At 42.1% G+C, this 23,942-nt stretch overlaps 1 protein-coding gene across 2 annotated transcripts in view; it reads right to left on the bottom strand.

Moving 5' to 3' along the window:
• Positions 1-23,941, bottom strand: part of CCSER1 (coiled-coil serine rich protein 1) — a 1,308,521-nt gene extending 1,284,580 nt beyond the window's left edge. The window contains exon 1 of one of the 2 annotated variants that reach the window (XM_073601044.1): positions 23,600-23,941. The gene's annotated coding sequence lies outside the window, so the exon portion shown is untranslated. The remainder of the gene's footprint in view (positions 1-23,599) is intronic. The other variant, XM_073601043.1, reaches the window with a different exon arrangement.
• Between the last annotated feature and the right edge of the window lies 1 nt (position 23,942).

The following is a 23,942-nucleotide window of genomic DNA, read 5'->3' as shown; positions in this document are numbered from 1 at the left end:
GCAGCAGCTGAGAGCCAACAGATGGATCGGCTTCGGCTGCCGACATCGCGGGCTCCCTGGACAGGTAAGTGTCCATATATTAAAAGTCAGCAGCTGCAGTATTTGTAGCTGCTGGCTTTTATATTTTCTTTTGACGGACCTCTGCTTTAAACCCCCCCCCCCAAAAAAAAGACCCCATAGACCACCCCCTTTCAACCAACCCCACCATCCCACCACCCCCCATTCGGAGTATATATGACACAACAAGAAAAGAAAAAAAACATAACAATATCCAGTATTACAAGGTACACAGTATCCATTGGTCAGCATAATACCTAAATCATGGATTGAAGCCATCTAGACCAGGTAGCATCAAACTTATTCATGGAGTACCTCAGGGAGTATGTATGTTTTTCAAAGAGAATAATTGTATTGAGATCTACGATCCAATCAGACACAGTCGGTGGATGCTGAGAGGTCCACTTAAAGAGCAATCTGTTTGCGGGCAACAAAAAGTGCATGCCTTATAGTGTTACCGGTACAGGAGGTATACATAGACGTATCACAATAACCCAGTAAACATATAAGTGGTTCAACCGAAATGTTAGTGTCCAATAACCCATTCAAGGTACCAATCACCTCCACCCAGTAGCTGCGGACAGGAGGCCTGTACTTCTCGATGACAGGCTGATACAGTTTGTGGCTGTTCACATGTAATTAGATAATTACATGGTTTAAGGGACAGATGAGCAGCCCTGTATGCAGGCAGTTTGCATCCAGAGGCGCATATCTATCCTTAACTGCATGGTATTGCTCCATGTGCGATTACATGTGAACAGCTGTGGGCAGCCGCTGACAGTGTCAGCCTGTCCTTGATTTGTACAGGCTTTTTGTCTACAGCTGACTGGAAATACCTGGTCATACCACCAGGGGCGCACATCCATACCTAACCACAGGTAATCACTCCATGTGCGATTACACACAAACTGCTGAGGACATCCGTGTGCATAAGCCACAACACCTGACTGATACAGAATGAGTCAAAATGAGGTATATTGTTTTAGCAACAATTTAAAGTGGAACTGAACTGAAAAAGTGAAGATTTATAGGGCACACATGGAAGTGTTGGTGTGGTCTCCATTCAAAGCTTGTGCAATTAAGAAAGGGGAGACACAGGAAGCGCCACCTGAGTGTAATATGTTAAATGCAATTTATTAGCAAGGTTACAAGAAATAAGTTAAAAACAGGCTCATCTGTATGGGGTGGTGTTGTAGGTGTAGTCCGGCATCTGAGACGAGTATCCACAGGTATGGCAGGTGTGTAGAGGAGTCGCAATCTGTCCTGTGGCCACCAGGAAGTCGGCTATGAGTAGGATAACGAATAATGGAAAAGGACCATAAGGGTCCGCTCATCCATGGCTATATTTCGCAGATCACTCCAGAAACTCCCTGGTATACAGACACAGACAGACTAGCTTGTGCAATTGCCCACTGGAAGGTGTTGATTGGGCCAGCCATAGACGGTTCGAATTTCTTGCTGAACCGACTGAGATTCGAACCGTGTATGGGTAGGCTGAATGTACCAAGTTGATTGATTGATCAACTTTGGTACAACTAGCCTGCCAGATTTTACTTGCAATTACCGCTATCATTAATCACTGTCTGTAAAATACAATGACTCGGCAGGAGGGATTCCCCTGTGAGCACTGCCTGTGTTGATGGGGGAATCATGCGAATTTCACACCGTCCATGGCCTGCCTTAGTCTGGCCATACATGGATCGAAATTCACCTGGTTTCATTCGCCTTTTGCAGCATGTTACATGTTGCACCCATATTTAGGGTGTAAAGTGTAACATGCTCCAGGTCAGACCCCCCCCCCCTAGCACCCCCAATTCCCTATGCCTGTGACAGAGTGGGCAGGGGATCCTGTAACTTCATTACAACATTTCATGATGACACTATCGTTTGCTCTCATGGCTGAGTGTTCGTTTTTCGAAAATGGGTTCGGCCGATTTTTCGTATAGTGTATGGACAGCATTATTCTAGCTTTGTAACTCTCTGCCCATATGGAGGTATGGGCAGACAACCTGAATGCAGTGTCTGCAGGAGCCTTACATTGCACCCCTGATCTCCTGATCGTGGGTACAAAACTTTGCAGGTTCATCAGAAAAAGATAATAAATGCACATTTTTTTTCCTGACAGAAATATTTGCATTTAAGATTTTTTTCTTAAAGGTGAACTTATCCTTTAAGACAATCCAGCAGACCAGCACATGAATTAACTCAAATCTGCAAATATCTTGCCATGGATCCCTCAACAAATTACCTTCAATAACTGTTAATTTTCAAAGTACTACAGTGATTTTCTTTTCATTTGTGGCTAGAGCCCCAAATTATACCTTCAGATTTTTGCACCTGTGCCCATTTAATCTTTCATACTAAAATATTATTACTGACTTGTCTTTATTACATTGGTGCCTTTGTTTCATTGTATTCCACACATCCTGTAAAGGAAATGAGTAGTCTTTTTATTATTTGCAGTGCGCATTGGGATGTCTAAAACACTATTTATACCACCATTTTTATTTATATTTTTGCTTGATACCGATAATGGTGATTTAGGGGTATATGTGTATATAGGTTATGTACTATTGAGTGGACATATGGATAATGTTAATGTTTTTCTTGATTTTACATTTTTAGTGCATTAGTATTGTTATTTAGGGGAGTCCTATGGGAGAATTGGCTAATTACCGTATATACTCGAGCATAAGTCGAGTTTTTCAGCACATTTTTTTTTTTGACTTATACTCGAGTCAAGCACTTTTCTGCACTTTTTTTTCCGAACCGAATTTGAGGCCCCCTATCTCAGGGCCACTTAGTGCTAGGAACCCCAAATGTGGTGTGCAAACCCAGAGAAAGTTGTACCACAACATATCCAAAGCTGGAGTTCCTAGCACTAAGTGGCCCCGAAATACGGGGCCCCAAAATCGGTTCGGAAAATGTCATTCTCTGCTGCAGAAAAGTGCTTGACATTTTCTGAACCGAATTTGGGGCCCCGTATCTCAGGGCCACTTGGTGCTAGGAACCCCAAATATAGTATGCAAACCCAGTGGAACAGGTACCATAACATAACCAAAGCTGGGGTTCCTAGCACCAAGTGGCCCCGAGATACGGGGCCCCAAAGTAGGTTCAGAAAATGTCATTCTCTGCTGCAGAAAAGTGCTTGACATATTCTGAACCGATATTTGGGGCCCTGTATCTCGGGGCCACTTGGTGCTAGAAATCCCAGCTTTGAATATTTTATGGTGCTAATTCCACTGGGTTTGCACACCAAATTTGGGGTTCCTAGCACTAAGAGACCCCGAGATACGAAACCCCAAATCAGTCAACTGTGTCCATCTGCAGCAATGTCATTTCGGGACCCTTTGGGTTCAGAGACCCCAAATTTTGGCTGCAGCTAGGGGGCATCTAGGAACCCTTAACTAGAAGTTCAGGGGACCTATGGCTGCAAATGGGCACAGTGAGGCTGCAAATGGGCATTGTTGACCCTCTTTTCCACTTACAGTAGCTGTGCATTTCTCACCCTCGTCTTATACTCGGGTCACTAAGTTTTTCCCATTTTTTTGTGGTAAATTAGGGCCTCAACTTATACTCGGATCGACTTATACTCGAGTATATACGGTAAATGTTTTTATGCACTTTAAGGGTATTTTGTATATTATTTTATATTTAATCTTGGAGTATTAACCAAAGCCCTCTGCATTTCTTTCCATGCTATTTGAATTTTTTTAAAAACGTTCATTATCTCCTCTCTTTTTTTTTCTCTCTTAGGGTTCACTTCCCTAGAAATAGTAATTAAAACCGGTGTTCTAATGTCTCAGCTCTATCTTAAAAAAAAAAAAAAAAAGAAAAAAGAAATTTGCCTTGTATGTATTGTTGTATTGTATTGGTGTATATATTGTAACATGTCAGGAATTTCTTTATGCAGGCCTGTAAAGTTACCACTTTAAAAATGTAAGAATCCCCCGATACAATAGGCTTCTGAAGTAAATCTAGTTGTGTATTAATCGGTGCTCTGCTGAACGCACACCGATAAGCGTTGTGTACTGACTGACAGAAGCTGAACTGCAGGCCCAACCTTTGTTTACTTTGTTGGAGGACTCACAAATCCAACATATTAGAGGAGAGCGTAAACAGATGTATTATTAGTATTCCACATTCTGTGCCTTTTACAGCGCTATAGTTTGTAGTCACTATAGGAACACACAACCATATTGTATGTTCTCGTTTCAGCTTCCTGAGTCTATTAAAGGAGAAGTCTAGCCAAAAGCTTGTTTGGCTGTACTTCTCTTATAGATCACAGGAGGGCAATTCGTTTTACACTCCTGTGACCCGTTTTCAGCAGAGAGCGGGCTGAAGTCTGCTCTCTCTGCTGACATCACGGAAATCAGTCCAGGCACCGTGTCATCCCAACAATGGAAGTCTGGATCCACCAGGTGTCTGGACTGACACCGCTCTCAGCCTCTCAGCGAGCCAATGAGATGGCTCGCTTCGCACCCTCCACAGCCCAGCACTCCGATGAGCGAAGAGGAAGAGAAGCAGAAAGACAGTGACTGACAGTTTGCAGCTCTCTGCTCACAGAGCTCCGAGAACCGAGTGATCGGCGGTGTTTGATCGCTCGGTTCTCAGCGTTAGAGGCACCGGAGGACAGATGCAGCATCGGCACCAAGGTAAATATGACTGGGGAAAAATAAAATTCCTTTACTTCTCTTTTAAGCCTAAAATTTGAGGTGATGCAGACTGGTCTTAAGCATGCTCCGCTTTAGGACTCATTCACACGGACTACACGGAGCCCAGTAGAATATTGAGAACCGTTTGTTTATCTTTCTGTACTAGTGCTGACCTTCTTGTACGTAGTCTATATACATTACTAGATACATATCGGTTGTATGGACTCACCTGCACAGCCAACTTCGACAGCTACATCCGATGTATATCCAAAAACTTATATAAATTGCTTACACACAGCTCAGCACTAGTACAGAGAGATAAAAAGTTTTTCATACTGTACAGGGATGAGCCCCAAAATGCAAATGTTTTCATTTGCTGCAATCAATGCCCAATCAGAATGGGATGTCCACCCCCTAAAGCTTCTACACATTTGCTCCCAGTTCTGACACTGTGCCAGTGGTGGTGGTTCATGTACCAGTGATAGTAAACTTTAATAAATAAATATGTGGGCCCCCTGCAATTTTATGCCATAATGTGCTGGTACCAAATTTGCTATAATGAAATCTGATTGGTTGCCTGAGGCCCTGTTCACACCTGAGCGATTTTCTGCTCTAAACCGCTCGACAAGCCAAATCCCATTCATTCCAATGGCCCCTGTTCACTTTTGATTGTTCTGTCACCTGAAGCAAAACGCCTGTCGCTCAAAAAGTACATGAGCTTCTTTTTGGCAGATTATAGGCGCTTTCGGCCCCATAAAGTTCAATAGGAACGCCTGACTTGAGCCTTTTACCAGCGTTTTGTCCTTCGTTTTCTGCTCAAACAGCAGCTCTCCACATCTACTATAATTTCCTCTTTCCTCTCATCCCCCTAGTGCTTTCTATTACACTTTCTAAACAAAAATGACTAAAGCTGTAAAATGCTTGTAATATGCTTCTAAAACGCTTGTAAAAAGCTGCCAAAATGCTTAAAAAACCCCCCCAGCAAATCGTTACGTTACACTCATGGGTGAATACAACACCTTCCATATTATCATTACACTTTCTGTAATTTTTTTCTCAATACTAGCACGGTATGTCCACCCTTTAAATGGGCTAAACAGAAAAAGACTGAAATAAAATACGCATGTATATGTGGAAAAGTGGAGTCTAAAGTGTAAAATAATATTTTATCTATTGATTGTATCATAAAACTTTTTTTTCAATAAAGATATACAAACAATATATAGATATTAATATGTTGCTGTACTAAAACTGGAGAATGCAAAATATGGTGCAGCTGTGCATGGTAGCCAATCAGCTTCTAACTTCAGCTTGTTCAATTAAGCTTTGACAATAAAACCTGGAAGCTGATTGGTGTCTCTTCGCAGAGATGCACCAGATTTTGCACTCTTCGGTTTTAGTAAATCAACCCCTTTAAGTGACAAGTTTGTATGGATGTGTATGATAACAAGTTTAATTGTGGTTAGGTTAAAGCAGCCCTCAAAAATTCCACTTGCCTGCTCGCATTTTGCAAGTGGATTTTGAGGGCTGGCTAGCTATGGGTGCCTGGGAGCAGGGGGGTGGACACCACCGGCAGGCGGGTTGTATGGGAGTCCTTCTCCCAGCACTCGCGTGGGGGAAGAGAGGAGAGCAGGCTGCCAGATAATCAGAGCACGGGGAACATCACTAGCGGCTTTCATTTCAATAGCAGTGTGTTCCCCGCACTCGCTGTCACACACAGCCCCGCCCCCTGGTCCCAGGACTTTGATAAACAGATCACCCCTCCAATCACGTGCGTAGTAAAGTTCTCATCATCCAGCCGGTAATCCTCTTCCTCTCCTCTGTTCCCCTGCATGATGGACACAGGTAGGCAGCATGATGAACACGGGTAGACAGCATGATGGACATGGGTAGGCAGCATGATGGACACGGGTAGACAGCATGATGGACATGGGTAGGCAGCATGATGGACATGGGCAGGCTGCATGATGGACACGAGCAGGCTGTGGTGGACACAGGTGAGGCTGCATTGATGAGCACAGGTGAGGCTGCACTGATGGGCACGGATAAAGTTCTTGTTAATATTTATTTTTAGAACTTAATTCTGCATAAAACATTTAAGTGTCATTTCATGAGATAATTTATGAGGGTGTGTTTAGGGGTGGGGCAGGGTAGGGGTTGGGTGGGGCAACTGGTAGCGAGTAACCCTTGAGGCTTGGCTAGTAGCTCAGGACTTGAAATTTTGAGTCCTGGGTTAAAGCATAACTCTGGCCAAATCTTTTTTCTTCAGTTTTTGATGGTGTAGGAAATAATTATTATACCTGTCAGGTTATTTAAACAAATATGACCAAATTTAGCAGAGTCAGTAAAACCTCATTCACATTGGCACTGTCAAACCTGCATTTATTGTGTTTAGAGGACATTTCTATACCTGTATAAATGCAGGCAATGATTTTTTTGATACCCCCATTCTCGCTGTGTGTTTACCTGCATCTGTATACCGCGCTCCCAAACCACCCCAAAAGATGCTGCTTGCAGGACTTTTTCTAATGTCCTGCAAGCGCACCACCACCCGAGTGTGAAAACACCCATTGCAATGAATGGGAGGCAGATTTCAGGCGCTTTACAAATGCTATTTCTATCGCTAAAATGCCTGAAAACTGCCTCGGAGTAGAAGGAGTCTTAGGTGTAGTCAGATTAGTTGGGTTTACAAAAGATAGAACTGTGTGCGTCCAGGATCCAATTAGAAACTCTAAGCATGGTAAACCTGTGTAAACGCATTTGAATGCATCTAAACCCTCTTTAAATTAGGAATAACAGGACACAGTAAAAAAAAAAAAAAAAAGTGATCTGGGAGACATAAAAGTTTAGGAGAAGTCCCACATGACTTCTGACTTTGGAAAAGCTAAACACAGGAGTGCCAGTGTGAATGAGGCCCTTGTTTTGGTTAAGTTGAAAATGCTTGTAAAACTAATTTCCTAGCTTCATTTTATTTTAATTTTTTTTTAAGGACAAAAACACTGTTTTAAGCAGAGGTGTTTACAAAATGCATTTTACGCTTCAGAACCAAAACAACTTGAATTTCTCTTTAGCTTTAGAAGAGTAATCATACAAAATACAATGTTGCAAGTCTTCCCTCCCAATTGCTATATTGTAACATTTGATTAAAAACCTTCCATGCTGATAACCCCAGTCTGCTCTGAAAAGACTGCTTAGTTTCTTTACTTGCAGGTAAAGCCAGTCTCAATTCCAAAGCAACAATCACCCTAATCTCCAGGGCTCTGAAGACATGCAGTATCATTACCATAATCAAGGGAATGATGTATCATTCTAAGCATGTGTAATGGACAGCTCTCACACATGCTGGCTGTCTTGGCTTTGGGCAAGCACCTACTTAAGCTTCCATGCTGCATATGCATTCTTGTCCCATGTCAATATTGTAGCTTCCCTGTACCAAGAGCTAACTGCATAATGAAGACGTCTACAGTTCCTATAGGTAATGATCATCAGACCAGGTAGGAATTTTGTGACTAAAGAGTGCAGTCAGGCACAGGACTCTCTTGGCTAAAAACCCAGCATGCCCTACCAACAGAAATGTACTGCAAGAGAAGTGTCAGAAATCCAGTCCAAGCTATAGGAGATCCTCTTTCAGTCTGTAAAATCCCACAGCTATGAACACACCAAAGCTCTCCTGCCTGCTAGTTATGGCTACATAGAATTGTTATGGGCCCTGGGTGGAAGCTGCCTTTAACAGATGAAGAATGAGACAGGACTTCTTACAGAGGTAGCCAGGGTCACAGACACTAAAATCAGAGAAATAGTTCCTGCCCTTCAGGTGGTAGAAGAATTTCATTGTAGTATTGTTCCCCAAGTAATATCCAGATGCTTCAGGTGATTTTTGACTGTCCATGAAAGCCTTAGATCTTCTTAATGAAAAGTTATAGCAGACAACGTCATCAAGATCAATTTTCCGGAGGATCCAAAATTTTGCCATGGCCAAGAGCTTCCATACTGTTGGCAGAATTTTGTGTTCTGGTCTTGTCAGCCATGTGCATTCCAGACATACACAAGTGGTAGGAAAAACTAACTCAGCCAGAAATGGCTGGGAAGTGGTCTCAATTCCAGGATGTGTGTTGCATGTAGTCTACTCCAAAGGATGATTCTGGTCTCCAGGTAAAAACTACAGTGGTCCTATGGTGCAAGAAGTGGATTTTTTGGAGGCTCAGTGGTATCATTAACCCCTGTTGCCTGGTATTCCTTATTGTTCGAGGCTTGTCAGATGTATGTGGTAGGCTAAACTAATAGAATGCCGACAGTTGCTCTGAGGGCCCTAGCGGATTAGGATTTTCTGTACACGAGCATCCAGCTTCATGGTTGCATAGTGGTTGAAAGTCAGGTTCTGAGAGACAGGGCACCATGGAGTCTAGGAATCCATTTATGCTAAGCTGGGAGAGCTACTTTCTGTAAAATCTATCACTGGACATGTGAGGCATGCCTATCTTGGTGTAAGCCCCAGGGCCTCCCCCCCAGGAGGGGGAACACTATTAGGGGTCAGCTTACCTACCCTTTCTATTATTTTTTGGAAACTATCGGCCTCTGACTCCTTGACTAAGACCTTTGTACAGGGGGTCTCCCATGTAGCTTCCTTCGCTTTGGTGACATGAGTGTCTAAAGTGATGGCCTTACCCAACAAGGAACTCTTTGTGGTTTTGCACAGGACAAAGTGGTATTGAGGCCCAATTCTACCTATTGGTTGGGGTACTTTCTATCTGTCTCCCTATCAGTCCGCCACCAGGTAACCCAAGGGAAGCTTCTTCCTATTATCTGTATGTTCTTTGGGCGGGAGAGTCACTGTTTACCTCCTTCAGACAGGCCCTTTATTCTTTGTTTTCCAAGATGGACCCGGCAATCACCTTTTTTTAACTGTTTTTATACGTTAGGCAGCCCACTTAAATTAATGGGCTGCCTTGCAATTCATGTTAACTTACAGCAAGATAAACTTTAACACACTGCAACAGTGTGAATCCAGTCCTAGACAACTGTCAGACGGCAGGTGATCTCATATTCGGATTTTCAGAGCCAAAAATCAGGCTCGAAGTAAAGCTAATTAAAGAGGAAAATAACAATATTTCACAAGCAAGCCAGCAATTATAATACATTAGGATTGAATATCTAAGCTATTACATAAACTCAGCAGTTAGCTTATAAGATTCGCTACATTAAAGAATATGTATAGTCATTTTAAATGTATTCTTTAGATAAAAAGCCCTGCTTGATATAACCAATGTATTTAATGTGAATTAAAGGAGAAGTCAACCTTAAAAAAAAAATAATGATAATAACAAATAATAAATTCACCCATATTGCAAAAGGAAACATGTACAGTATCTCACAAAAGTGAGTACACCCCTCACATTTTTTGTAAATGTTTTATTACATCTTTTCATGTGACAACACTGAAGAAATTACACTTTGCTACAATGTAAAGTAGTGAGTGTACAGCTTGTATAACAGTGTAAATTTGCTGTCCCCTCAAAATAACTCAACACACAGCCATTAATGTCTAAACCGTTGCAACAAAAGTGAGTACACCCCTAGGTGAAATTGTCCAAACTGGGACCTATTTGCCATTTTCCCTCCCCGATGTCATGTGATGCGTTAGTGTTACAAGGTCTCAGGTGTGAATGGAGAGCAGTTGTGTTAAATTTGGTGTTACTGCTGTACACTCACTACTTTACATTGTAGCAAAGTGTCATTTCTTCAGTGTTGTCACATGAAAAGATAGAATAAAATATTTACATGTAAATGTGAGGGGTGTACTCACTTTTGTGAGATACTGTATATTTATTATTTTTTTGCACTGAAGCCTTCAAAGCATTGCAGACTACTGTATCCCTCCACCTCAGGACTGTACTGAGGTAAGGACCTTCAGTTACGGAGCTGGAGGAAGTATCAATGGACTAGAAGTGTGGTGACGTCACTGCAATAGTGCTCCATTGAGAACTACAGTCCTACTTCCGCGGCGGAATATGAGACTTTTTTCATTCCTAGATCTCTGTGAATGGATTACATGCCACATATGACAGGAACCAAAGGGAGAAGGATCCCTGGATTCTGTAAGTGGGGGGAGAGTGGGGCTGTGGATCATGTTTCCTGCTACACTCTAAACATGGGACATGGAACATGGTTAGAAAAATTGAGTAGTTTTTGAATGTTTCAAATGTTTTTTACACTAAGATTGCTCAGGATTCTATAATACCCTCAAACTAAGGCCTCATGCACACAGGACGTTTTTGCAGCTGCTGTTAGAGGGCCTCTAAACGCTCCTCCATGTTAGCCTATGTGTCCATGCACATACAGACTTTTAGCACCACGTAGTAGCAGAAGAGTTTAGAGGCAGGGAAAAAACCTGTCAGTGCGTCCAGGAGCAGCAGAATTTGGGCAGAAAAAATGCTTGACACTTGTAAACTCATCTAAACACGCCTAAATGCATGTTAACGCTAGGCGCGTTTAGCTCTTGAGCGTTCATTTTATCAATGGCCAGAATATTTATTCTGGTCAACAAAATGAATTATCGTCCAAGTGCCTGACGCCTGTAAACGTGCCTATACGCCTGGAAAAGCATTAGGCACTTTTAATAGCATCAGGCTTTTTTCTAGGAGAATTATAAATAAAGTCCTGTGTGCATGAGACCTAAGACTCGGTTCACATTTATGCGCTTTTGTGGCCCGCGTTTATGAGGGCACAGTAGCCCGTTCAAATGAATGGGCTACCTTTCCTGCGCTTCCTGCAGAAAACAGTGCATGCATCTTTTTAAAAATGCAGCCACAAAAAAAGGGCATGGTGCAAAAGTACCATGCACTTTCCCTGTGTTTCCCGCACCCGCAAACGCGCCGCATCTTTAAATGCATGGCAGAATGAATGGCAGCCCCGTGCGTTTGGACTGTGGGTAGTTGCGGGTGTAGGAATCTTTGCAATTCCTGCTCCCGCAACCACCTGCATAGATGTGAACCGAGCCCTAAAGTGATTCTGTTGTTAGACTCAAAGTCTGAAAAAGGATCTCCCTGAAAAGATGTAAAGTAAACACTTGCTGCCCTGGCCGCAAATGCCACTCTAGTGAAGAAAAATCTTCCCAAGAAATTTCTTCATGAACCTAAACTTACAGTAGTGTCAATTACCCTGACAGCCTCTGGATCATAACTGTGTACTCAAGAGTACGCAGGAAAGGGTGACAACGCTGCAGCTAAACTGAGTAAGTTTTGTCAGCCTTGGAGTGGAAGTACCAGTGAATGATGGTATGATTTTGTTAAAAGCAGGATGTATGAGAAAAAAAAAAGGCCTAAACTTTTTGATTTTACAGAAACATATGCAACCAGGGCCATCTTTAATTCAGGGCAAAAGGGGCAGCTGCCCCAGGCCCAGTCATTGTGGAGCCCAAAGCAGCTACCCCTTGAGCCCCTGACTTCCCGAAAATAGTTGATAAGTGGATTTGGGAGGGCCCAAGAAAATGTTTACCCAGGGTCCAATCGATATTGAAGACGGCCCTGTATGCAACCACATATGTGACTTTGGGTCCACTCATACTATTGCACTGCGGTAGCGTGCACCATTGTTTAATTCTGAATGGTCCCCCACTGCAATTGCATTAATATGCTTTGTGATCCACTACCATAAATGCTATGAATCTATTTTGGGGCTGCCTAATGCACCAAGAAAGATAACCTATATGTTCTACTACAATATTAGCGTGGATATCCACATGTTCTTTTTTTCTGTTCGCTAGACCTGTGCCTAGTTTGTCTGCAAAGTAAAAGCCCACATACCTTCTGTGTGCAATAGCTAATTACTAGTCTCAGGTCAGGTATAACAGGATTATATTTATAATTCCTTTTCATTATATTTAATCAGCTTAGTTAACAAATATTACATAAGTTACTGACCCAACAACACAAGTGACCACGTGAAAAAACACACATTAACACACGTGCTAATGCGACGCACAAGAACACCAAGGTCTGAATGGGCCCAATTTATTGTAAATTGTATCATGGCTAATCAAATAAACATTTGTACTCCTAAGAAAACTATAAAGCTTACGATACAAAGAAACATAATACCGGCTGATACAACGTAAGTGGTTTTTAAATCCCATGTGATCACAAAAGACTATCTAGTTTCCTGAAGCCATTCACATAAGTACCAGGAACTAGACAATGACACTTTGAAAGAAATATATGTCTTAAACACATTCAGTGAAGAAAATAAAATTCTTTAGCTGGATGTGCCTGTGGCTGTCAGGTCACTCACATATGGAGGATTTACAACCTGATCTTTGCTAGGAATGAGATATGAATCAGTGGCGGTAGTAATCCTGTAATGCTTCATCTCTTATATAACCTACAACAACCCACTACCTAGGAAAGTTTCACCAACGATTCAAAAGTATCGTGCTGCATGTGTTCTGTTACTTTCCTATGTCTCTCCAGAAATCCAGTAATGAGATCAGCTTCTGGAGTACCTAGATTCAACACCCCCGTCCCGCTGCTCAGGTTTCTCTTGTAGCACTTTCTACAAGGCCTGGTTCAACCCTATACAGGTTGCAGTTTGCATATTCCGGGTGCATTTTGCATTTTTCCATTGAAGTCTATGGAACCAAAAAACAGAATCAGTCCCTGGCCCTTTCCATAAAATGCACAGATGTGAATGTGACCCATAGGAAACCATGTTTACTGGACTGTAGTGAGTTTCTGCAAATCTGAAAACGCACTAAAAAAGGCACAGGTGTGAACCAGGCCTAAGGGTGCCTATACATTATAAATTATTGGCTGGATCAAAGGTGGATCTAATGTGGATCCAGTGTTTTTTTTATCAGAGTTTATTTAACCACTTAACCGCCATGCCTTTTCTTGCACTTTTTATTTACATGTGGCAATAAGTATTTTTTGCTAGAGAATTTCTTAGAACCCACAAACATTATATCATTTTTTAAGAAGAGGCCCTAGAGAATAAATTGTTGCTTGTTGAAATTTTTTAGATCACACAGTATTTGCACAGCAGTTTTTCAAACGCAATTTTTATGGAAAAAATACACTTTTTTTGCATTTTAGTGCAAAAAAACAATACATAACCCAGTTTTTTGTACAATATAAAAGATGATATTAGCGTTTTTTCAAACGCAATTTTTAGGGAAAAAATACACTTTTTTGAATTTTAGTGCCAAAAAAAATACATAACCCTGTTTTTTTGTAAAATATAAAAGATGATGTTACGCCAAGTAAGTAGATACCAAACATGTGAAACTTTAAAACTGCACATGCCCATGCAACGGCGACAAACTGCTTAAATGTTACCATCCATAGGCAAGGCTTTAAAAGCTTTTACAGGTTTAGATTTACACAAGAGGTCTGTAGGAATCATCCTGGTACAACCACTTAAAGTCCAGCAGTGTACGCATATGTCGCTGGTTGGCAAGTAGTTTTTGTTGCTTAACAACATAGAAACAGACCACTGCACAGGGGGAAACAACAAAAATCATAGTAAATACACCTATTAGGAGACTGAAGAGAAGAGGGATACATATGTTCCATTACTACATCCATTGAGACCATATAGCATTAAACTTACACATAGAATTTCACAAATAATAAGTATGTTTTTCATAAGAGTTATATTTATTGAGATCTGTTATCCACTGAGAAAAAGTTGGCGGGAGAGGCAAGGTCCATTTAAGTGCAATCAGCCTATGAGCTATGAATAGAGATCTAGATACAGTAGGTACCAAATTATGATCTATAGAGGAGGAGTCAATATAGCCTGATGCTTCACAAAGTGGCTGATACTGCCCCTTGGGGGGCGCATGGAATGATCCAGGGGGCCATTAGTAGCCTCAGGTGCAATTGTGGGGCACTGAATAAGAATAAAGAGGTGGTGGAAGCATAACGAAAGAAGAGAAAAACATTCTGAAAAGACGTTCATACATGTTTCATTTGTTGTGCAACGTAGAGTTAAGGTTGTAGTGATTACTCTATTTTCCAAAGAAACACAAAATGCAAGTTATAACTGATCAGTGGTCAAGTCCACTGACAGGTCTTAATGCCCAACTCCAGGCAGGAAAAAAAATATTCCTTGCAGTGGGGCTGTGTCTGCACTGCAAGAATAAGTGCCTGTTTTGTCCAGGGCAGAGGAGAACCCCTTATACTTACCAGAATGTCCACTCCCCTAGCAAACGGAGCTCCCCCATGAGCCAATGGTGGACTTCTGCTGGCGTCCTCACATCCACAGCAGTACTATGGAACCAGCTCTGGGCTTGATGGCATCAGGACTCATCAGTGCAGGGGTGCAGGAGCTGCAGGGCCTGGCCTTGTGTGGAAAGGGGGATCAGGTAAGTTTTTCATCTCCTTTCATCTTTCCCCAGAGGTAGAAAAATAGATACATAAAAGAACACAAATTTGTCATTGCATCTTTCTGTTTGCTCACTTAAAGAAAGTACATTTAGGCCAAATAAGTTTGGGAACTTCTGATATAGCCTAAAATGCATGTGAGGGGTTCCACTAAAAGGTTAGACCCCACTCCCCAGTAAACCCTCTGTTTTTACAATAGATATACATTATTATGTATTAGATTATATTGTATTTTACATGATTATTGAATCATCTTGATTGTCAGATTATTTGGATTGACTAGTATTTTACTGTCCTGCACATTGTAAGGACATTTTATTGCTATATAGATTTTATGGGCTTATACAGTATGCTTCACGTTTTGCTGTTTGTTATACATTAGCCCTGAAGAATGGGGGGTCTTTTTTCTGCCTTGACTGAATGTGACACTCTTAACTGCTAAGTGTTTCAAAAAGTTCTTTAGGCACTCCTCTGTATGAAGAAAGGAAGGAAGGGAGGAAGGAAGGGAGGAAAAAATGAAGGAAGGAAGGAAGGAAGGAAGGAAGGAAGGAAGGAAGGAAGGAAGGAAGGAAGGAAGGAAGGAAGGAAGGAACTAAAGGAAGGAAGGAATGAAAGAAGGAAGGAAGGAGAAGAAAGTAAGGGAATAAAGAAAGTAAACTGTCTTGGCCATGTCAGTTATTGTTAGGATATATGTAACTTCTTACTTGGTATAGAAAATATAACATAGATTACAGCCATATTTTTCATATGTACATATGTAGGTTGTTCTTCTTTCTTAGTAGTGCTTTACTAAAGCAGCAGAGCATGCTATAGAGGGCTTATCAGTGGGGAGGAGTAGAAATCATATAATTCAACCCGTACAATTGCTTCTCTACAACAAGGCTTGGCCAGCTGTGTCTGCTGGTGCCTCACAGACTTTTAGATCATCTCCTCATGTCAACCATTTAGTATGTATGGCCTCCTTTATAGAGAACGCTACAAGACTATCCTCAGCAGTAGGGGGTGTTGAGGAGCCTATCCAGGTACTCCAGAAGGTGATCTAATTACTGGACTTCTGAAGACACACGTAAAAATCCAACAGAAAACATGCAGAGACATTTTTCATTACATATATAGATTGTTCTTTCTAGTTAACAGCACTTTACTATTGCTCTCTCTGATAAAGCAAGTGATGCTTCAGATTGCAGGTCTAACTTGAGATATTCCGGCCATTTCTGAAGTCCTACACGGTAATAATGAGGGCCTCCTGTGGTCAGGGTCACTGATTACTGCACAGCAAGGTTTTCTAACTAGTTGAAAAATCTACCTGCATGAGGTGCCAATCCTTTTCCCTGCTATAGAGCAGAAGAAAAGATAAAAACACACGTGTTTGTCACTGCTCCCCTCAAACCTTGATAAAGGAAGCTTGTGATAGTCATGTGACTCAAACAATGAAGGACAGATTTCTCCCTATAGTTCATCTCCAAATAGATATGTGTCCACCGATAACCAGCCTTGAGGACTTCAACCCTCCCCACCTGTAGTGACCCCAGCAGTTACCTTAAGGCCCCTTTCACACTGAGGCGCTTCTAAACTGCCAGTAAAACACTGAGCACTTTTAAAGAGCTTTTCAGGCACTTTTGAAGAGTTTTTCAGGCGATTTTGAAGAGCTTTTCATTCATTTCAATGCAGAGGGGCATTTTTTCACCTCCCTGCCAGTGCACTGCCCCAGTCTGAAAGCATTCATTGATTTAATGGAGCTTTTCAGGCACTTTTTTTTAGCGTGAAAGCGCCTGAAAAGCGCCTCAGTGTGAAAGGGGTCTTACACAGCCAAAACTTGGTTGTTTCGGGTCAGAGGACAGAAAAATGACCCATATTTTTATCAGGGGAAGAGAACAGCAAAATACAGTAGATGGTTCTCATTGGAGCAATGATCTGTTGGCACATACACTGCCTTAAATAGTAATATTTTAAAGATGCAACACAACAAAGGCACTGGCAGAAACATCTGAAATATATTACTGTTCAATTACTGGCATGCTGCTAGTATGCACTACTTTGTCCAAGATCCCCTTTATGTAAGAACAAATTCTAGGAAATCTACCCTTAGGCTCCTTTCACACTGAGGCGCTTTGCAGGGGCTAAAGTGCTAAAAATAGCGCCTGCAAAGCACCCCGAAAGAGCCGCTCAATGCACTCCAGTGTGAAAGCCCTGAGGGCTTTCACACTGGAACGGTGCGCTTGCAGGGCGGTCAAAAAAGTCCTGCAAGCCACATCTTTGGAGCGCTGTAGGAGTGGTGTAATTAACGCTCCTAAAGCCCCCCTTCCCATTGAAAACAATGGGGAAGCGCTGCAAACCTGCCCGCAAAGCGCCACTGCTAAAACGACGGTAAAGCAGTGCTATAGTTAGCGCCGCTGTACCGCCAGCGCCTGCACGCCTCAGTGTGAAAGTAGCCTTAAACACTTCAGAATTACAAACAATAATATTACAAATAGCACTATTAGGAATAAGAATAGTTTATAAGACAAACTTGAATGTGTGCACTTGTAATTCTGGAGTGGATGTGTCACAAAGACCAGACTTGGTATTCTCATCTCATCTCATTCACAGCCATAGACACAGCACTCTACAAATGTGCAGAGAACAGGACAATGCAAAGGCAGTACCGACTGAATAAAACTTTCCCAGCTTCCATAATGAGAGGCCAATCAGTTTCCTAAGCCCTGGTTCACGCTGATGCGATTTCTGATACATTCCAGAACACAATGAATCGCATGACAAGTGAAATAGCATGATTTTCTATGGATACCGATCACACATATGCAGTCTGAATGCGATGCAATTTTAAAAAAGGTCCTGTGTATCTTTTGTGCGGTGCAATGCAATTTGTAGCTCCATATGGTTTAATGGAAACCGCATGCAAAAGCATATCCCTTTAAAGATAATGCCATTTCAGTGCGATTTGTGCAAGGCTGAGAGAGACCAGGCCATAACGCACATAAATCCAAATCACAGCTCCGTCCAAATTGCATGCAAAATGCACTGGAATCACAGCTGGATCTGCATTAAGTTGTACTGGACATGATCCTTGAAATTGCACTAGAAAACTCACTCAAATTGCACCGCATCAGTGTGAACCTCGCCTAACTCTACAGCAATGACCTAAAAAGTGAGGCAACTTTTATCAAATATTCATAACATTGTTGCAAATTCCGTAACATTGACTCTAGCCTGAAACTAGGTTTAGAATGTGCAGGTCTATGATGTAGCAGTCTGTAGTCGGGACATTTTTCTGAATCAATATGTATACAGGTCTAGTGTAATTCATTTTTATTTGGCCACTTCATAAAACAATGTTGCAGTTAGACAATCAATGGTTTTGTATACTGTATGTCTCAAAGGCTCTAGTAATATCTCTGTGCTTGAGTTCTCAGGCCTGTGCACTTGATGTGGCCATGTCTACATCTACAATTTATATATTCATTTTACCAGGGTTGAAAATGTAATCCATATCTGCTCGGGTTTGGTTATCAACAGAGCAACATTTCATCAACAGTACCCAACATTATTTACGCAATTCTACTACCCCCCTACTACCATGACCGTGTTGCAATCTTTGGTGCCCTTGGAACCCTACTTTTCAGTCAATCCATGCCTGAAATACATAGCAGAGCTGCATTAGCCACTCAACAGAGTGTTACCAGGGTCTGCAGTTGGGATTTTAGACCCACACATACATACTAGGATCAATTTAGACAGCAGCCAGTTAACCTGCCACTGCCAGTTAGTCTTTGGAGTGCAGGAATATCCAGCTGAAACCCATGCAACCACAAGAAGAACATACACTGCCATGAGGATAATGTTCTGGCTGGGATTCAAGTCAATGACCCTAGTGCTGCTTAAGTGCTAACCACTAGATCGCTGTGCTGCCCATCATTTTCCTTTGCAGGTAAAAAAAGTAAAGATACAGTACTATGGTATAAGCTAGTGGTCTCCAAACTGCAGCCTGTGGGCTGAATGCAGCCCTTTGCTTGCCTTTATCTGGCCTTCAGGACACTATTCTTTCTGCTGAAACCAACAAGGGGGGCGCCATTCCTTCCACTGACACCAACAGTGGGGAACCATTCCTCCCACTGACACCAGAAATGGGGCATTTTCTACTCCCACTGGCCACTTCAGCCCCCCCCCTAAAGTCTGAAGGACAGTAAACTGACCTTTGTTTGGAAAGTTTGGAGGCCCCTGGTATAAACCATAACAATGCAAATCAGTGGCAAAATATATTGTGGAAGTAGTAAGAAAGCAAGACAAAGAATATGTATACATACATACTATATATATTAAAAGGTACATCAAAATATATAATTCTTGACCCATGTATGCTCTTTATTGGTTGTTCTTCTAGTGGTCTAGACAAAATATCAAGTGGCTGATATAGTTACATATATATTAACATAGTTAGTCTAGTTCAGGGTTTCTCAACCTTTTAATCACAAAGGAACCCTCCAAATACCTTTCCAGTCTCAGGGAACTCCCGCTAAAAATGACTATATCTACAACTCCTGATACATTGGTGCGATGGTCACTGGGAAGAATGCTCCTTACACTTGTGGTCATTGGGAAGAATTACCCCTTACAGATAGCTTAAAAGATCAATGGTGTCAGTGGAAACTTATCTGAGTGGCAGAAATTGCTCATTGCTCAAGGAACCCCTAGCAACCTCTGGAGGAACCTCAGGGTTACATGGAACCCTGGTTGAAAACTCTGGTCTAGCTGAAGAAAGACACAAGTCCATCTAGTTCAACCAATAAAAAAGGGGAAAACAAAAAAGGAACAAAGAAAAAAAATGTTTTGTACAATCCTATATACACAATCCTATACCCACAGTTGATCCAGAGGAAGACAATAACAACAAAAAACCCAGCAAAGCATGATCCAATTTGATACAGCAGGGGAAAAAAATCCTTCCTGATCCCCCCAAGAGGCAATTGGATGTTCCCTGGATCAACTTTATATGAAAATATATGAAAACTAAAGCAAAGAGAACTTTAAGAAAGGTAACAAAAATCTGGTTTCTAAGGGTCACTGTTTCCATTCCCATCAGTGTTCAGAAATCCACACTTCTGACATATGCATATGATCAACAGCAAGAATTAAAATAAACACATAAAAAGTCATAATAAAAAATGCCATAACAACCACAGCATAGTATTAATAAAACTCATAATGATAAATAAAGGAATACCAGAACAATGACAGCACAGCATTAATAAAAGTCATAGCGGTAAAATAAAGCTGCTTTGAAAACTAAAAGAGTGACAAAAGCACATCTTTCATTGCTACATCAAACCCAATACAACTAAAGATCTCCTTTAAATATTAACTTATTTTCAGCCAAATGCCTTTCTTTGATGAGATGAGACAAAGAATAAACATTACCATATATAAAGGACAATGAATCATTGCATATGACACAGAGGATAACATCACATTGACTGTATACAGGTTCCCACAATTTGGAATGTATTTTTACAAAAGTATGTAAAATATACCACTTATAGCTAAACACTGGCAATATGACATAATAAAGCAAGGCACATCATCCCATATATATGTACAAAGAATAAAATGAATCATCTGCTGAGCACATGCACTTAGGATATGAGATGTCATAATTATGACGAGTGACTACGTTCAACAGTAAACATACTAATACCCTGGATACAACCGGTAGAACTTGTATGGTAGGTCATCTAAATCAGTTCTTCCTGCTATGAATATCGCCCAAGAATAAATCACATATCAAATAAAACATGTGCTGTGTTATGTACTAGGAATACTTACTGCAGGCAGTGACTATCAGAGAGGACTGCAGTGTTTTAATGTCATATTTCACTGTTGGGGAAACTTAGCTGAAGTGGAAACTCTCAATTTAGACCAATAAGCTGCTTAGGAGAAATGTATTTAAAAAAAAAAATCTACTTTTTTGGAGGGAATGCTTTTAGAGTAGTTGCCCTTATTTACTTAAAGTGTTACTAAACCCAGATTCATTCCCACAGTACACAGAACATGGAAATTCAATTATTTTTGTAAATATAAACTGCTAAATACCTTTTCTGATCAGCAGTATATAGCAGTCTTGTGACTTCTATTAGTGTCCAGCCAAGCACTGGTTAAATCTTGTAGGATGAGTTTTCTGACTATCCTATGAGACTGCAAGACCCCTGACCTTCTGTCTGGACAGTGCTGATTGGCCCTGTGCTGATCACATGCACCCTCCCAAGGAAAAAAAAAAACTCTCTATACACACTATACTGAGCATGTGCATCCTGACTCCATAGACTCTGTGCTATCAGGACATTATTAGGGGACAGTGGAAGGAGGGGTGGATCAGAGAATACAGGATCAAACAGCCATTTTACATAATGTGGAAGATTAACCTCTTAGGTTCCCCAGTGAGTATAGCAAGCATGCTTTACTGCATATACAGTTTGATTTTACTGTAGTGGGTTTAGTAACACTTTAAGAGTTCCTTTTTATTTTATTTTTAATTCAATTGCTACTGACCAGGTCCAGACCCCCCTCCCCTATTTTTACTTTTGCTAAAATTCTTTGCAAAAATCTATTTTTGCTTTTATGCAAACATAGATCTATACTCAGACAGAAAAAGTAGAAAAAAATACAAAAAGATGTATAAATGTAAAAAAAAAATGGGGCATACTCGATGGACCACTTTGTCTTTTTTCTGCTGTCCCTATCCTATACTTCTATCTGCGTTTGGGGTGCCATTAACAATGTATTGGAACATGTAGCAGATCACAAAGGCAGTGTGTGGGAAACACACAGGGAACGTGCCTTTTCCATTCTGGCCCTTATACCTTTAGGTAGACTACAATGATAAAAGATATACCATGTGGAACTGAGACGTCGCTGTAACGATCGCTCTGGAACTCAAGTGGAATAAGGTAGAAAAAGGACTGGCGATCACATGTTTAAAGTGGTTGTAAGTCCTGCCATATACCCAGTGAAGTGACTGGCCTCCGGTGATACACAGAGATGAAACCAATCCTTCCCACATAAGTTGTGTCTGTTTATCTGCAGTCTTCTCTTCTCTACATCCTTTCAAGATTTATAAAGCTTGTCTGAGAGTTCAAAAAAAGGGGGTGGAGAGCTGAAGACACACTCTGCAGACAGAGCTCAAGGAGGAGAGTGCTGAGTGCTGATTGGAGGGAAGGGACACACACACAGTAACAGGCTGTCAATAACAAGCTGTGTGCTGGAGATCCCTCCCCATCACCTTTCTTCTCTTGGTGTTAGAAAGTGACTCATAGCAGAGGAAGGAGGCAGCAGACAGAAATAACACTTAGTGCTCTTACTTGAGACAAGCACACACTATAGAGGGATTTGCTATGTTCATATTTTATGTTTACAACCACTTTAATCCCCCTTGACTCCAAAGCATTGTAGGGGGGAAGGAGCCTGTCAGGTGACTGGTGTGGACTCACAGCTGTCAGCTTGGAGTTACTTTGCTGTCACTTCTCTTTAAAGCCCAGAACAAAGCACTGAGTGTAAATCAATGATCACCAAAGCCTGCCACACTGCACCAGATGGGGAAGCCAGCAGATCTCATACTTTACTCAACACAGTCACTGGATCTTGGAGGACTGCGGATTTCTGTCCAGGGCTCCCTCCACATCCCTCCAGCTGACTGTCACTCTGCAGTACACACTGGATCTGTCATCACACTGATCATCACTCATCCAGCTGTCAGCTGTCATCAGGTCACCACCGATCTAACTGTCAGTTGTCATCAGGTCACTATTGATCCACCTGTCAGTTGTCATCAGGTCACCACCGATCTACCTCTCAGTTGTCATCAGGTCACCACCGATCTACCTCTCAGTTGTCATCAGGTCACCACCGATCTACCTGTCATCAGGTCACCATTGATCCACCTGTCAGTTGTCATCAGGTCACCACCGATCTACCTGTCATCAGGTCACCATTGATCCACCTGTCAGTTGTCATCAGGTCACCACCGATCTACCTGTCATCAGGTCACCATTGATCCACCTGTCAGTTGTCATCAGGTCACCACCGATCTACCTATCATCAGGTCACCACCGATCTACCTGTCAGTGTTCATCAGGTCACCACCGATCTACCTGTCAGTGTTCATCAGGTCACCACCGATCTACCTGTCAGTGTTCATCAGGTCACCACCGATCTACCTGTCAGTTGTCATCAGGTCACCACCGATCTACCTATCATCAGGTCACCACCGATCTACCTGTCAGTGTTCATCAGGTCACCACCGATCCACCTGTCAGTTGTCATCAGGTCACCACCGATCTACCTGTCAGTTGTCATCAGGTCTCTACTGATCGCTCACTAATCCACCTGTCCACAGGACCCGATCGGTGACCCCACATCACCCCAGACAGGCCCCCAATGCCAGGCCTGCCACACTCACCTGGGAGAGGCACGCTGTGTATAGGACAGTAAGTATCCAGACTGGCAATGCCAAGTTACCTTTGCAGTGTAGGTGAGAAGTCCCCTGTCAATGGTGTCCCCCGATCGCCGAGCTGTCAGTAAGGATCCCGGTTAGCAGCCAGCGGCTTGGCACAGCTCTAGTTGATGATAGTAAGGCTCCTCATGCCAGGGCTGTCCATGCCAAGTCTTCCCAGCCTGCTAGTTGTGAAGTGGACGGATTGGTGGCCTGGCAGGCAGCTAATTGTGAAGGGGAAGAAGAGGAGCTGGGAGGAGGAGGAGGAGGAGGCCGGCCTCACTCACTGACATTACACACCGATGTCAAGGCAGAGCTGCCACCTCCTCAAGATCAGCCTCTCCTCCCTCCCTGTACGGCCAGCCCTTC

The sequence above is a fragment of the Aquarana catesbeiana genome, linkage group LG01 (assembly GCF_042186555.1).
Source record: "Aquarana catesbeiana isolate 2022-GZ linkage group LG01, ASM4218655v1, whole genome shotgun sequence".
Taxonomy (NCBI): domain Eukaryota; kingdom Metazoa; phylum Chordata; class Amphibia; order Anura; family Ranidae; genus Aquarana; species Aquarana catesbeiana.
The sequence above is the reverse complement of the archived record's forward strand: the minus strand, read 5'-3'. Positions and strand labels throughout refer to the sequence as shown.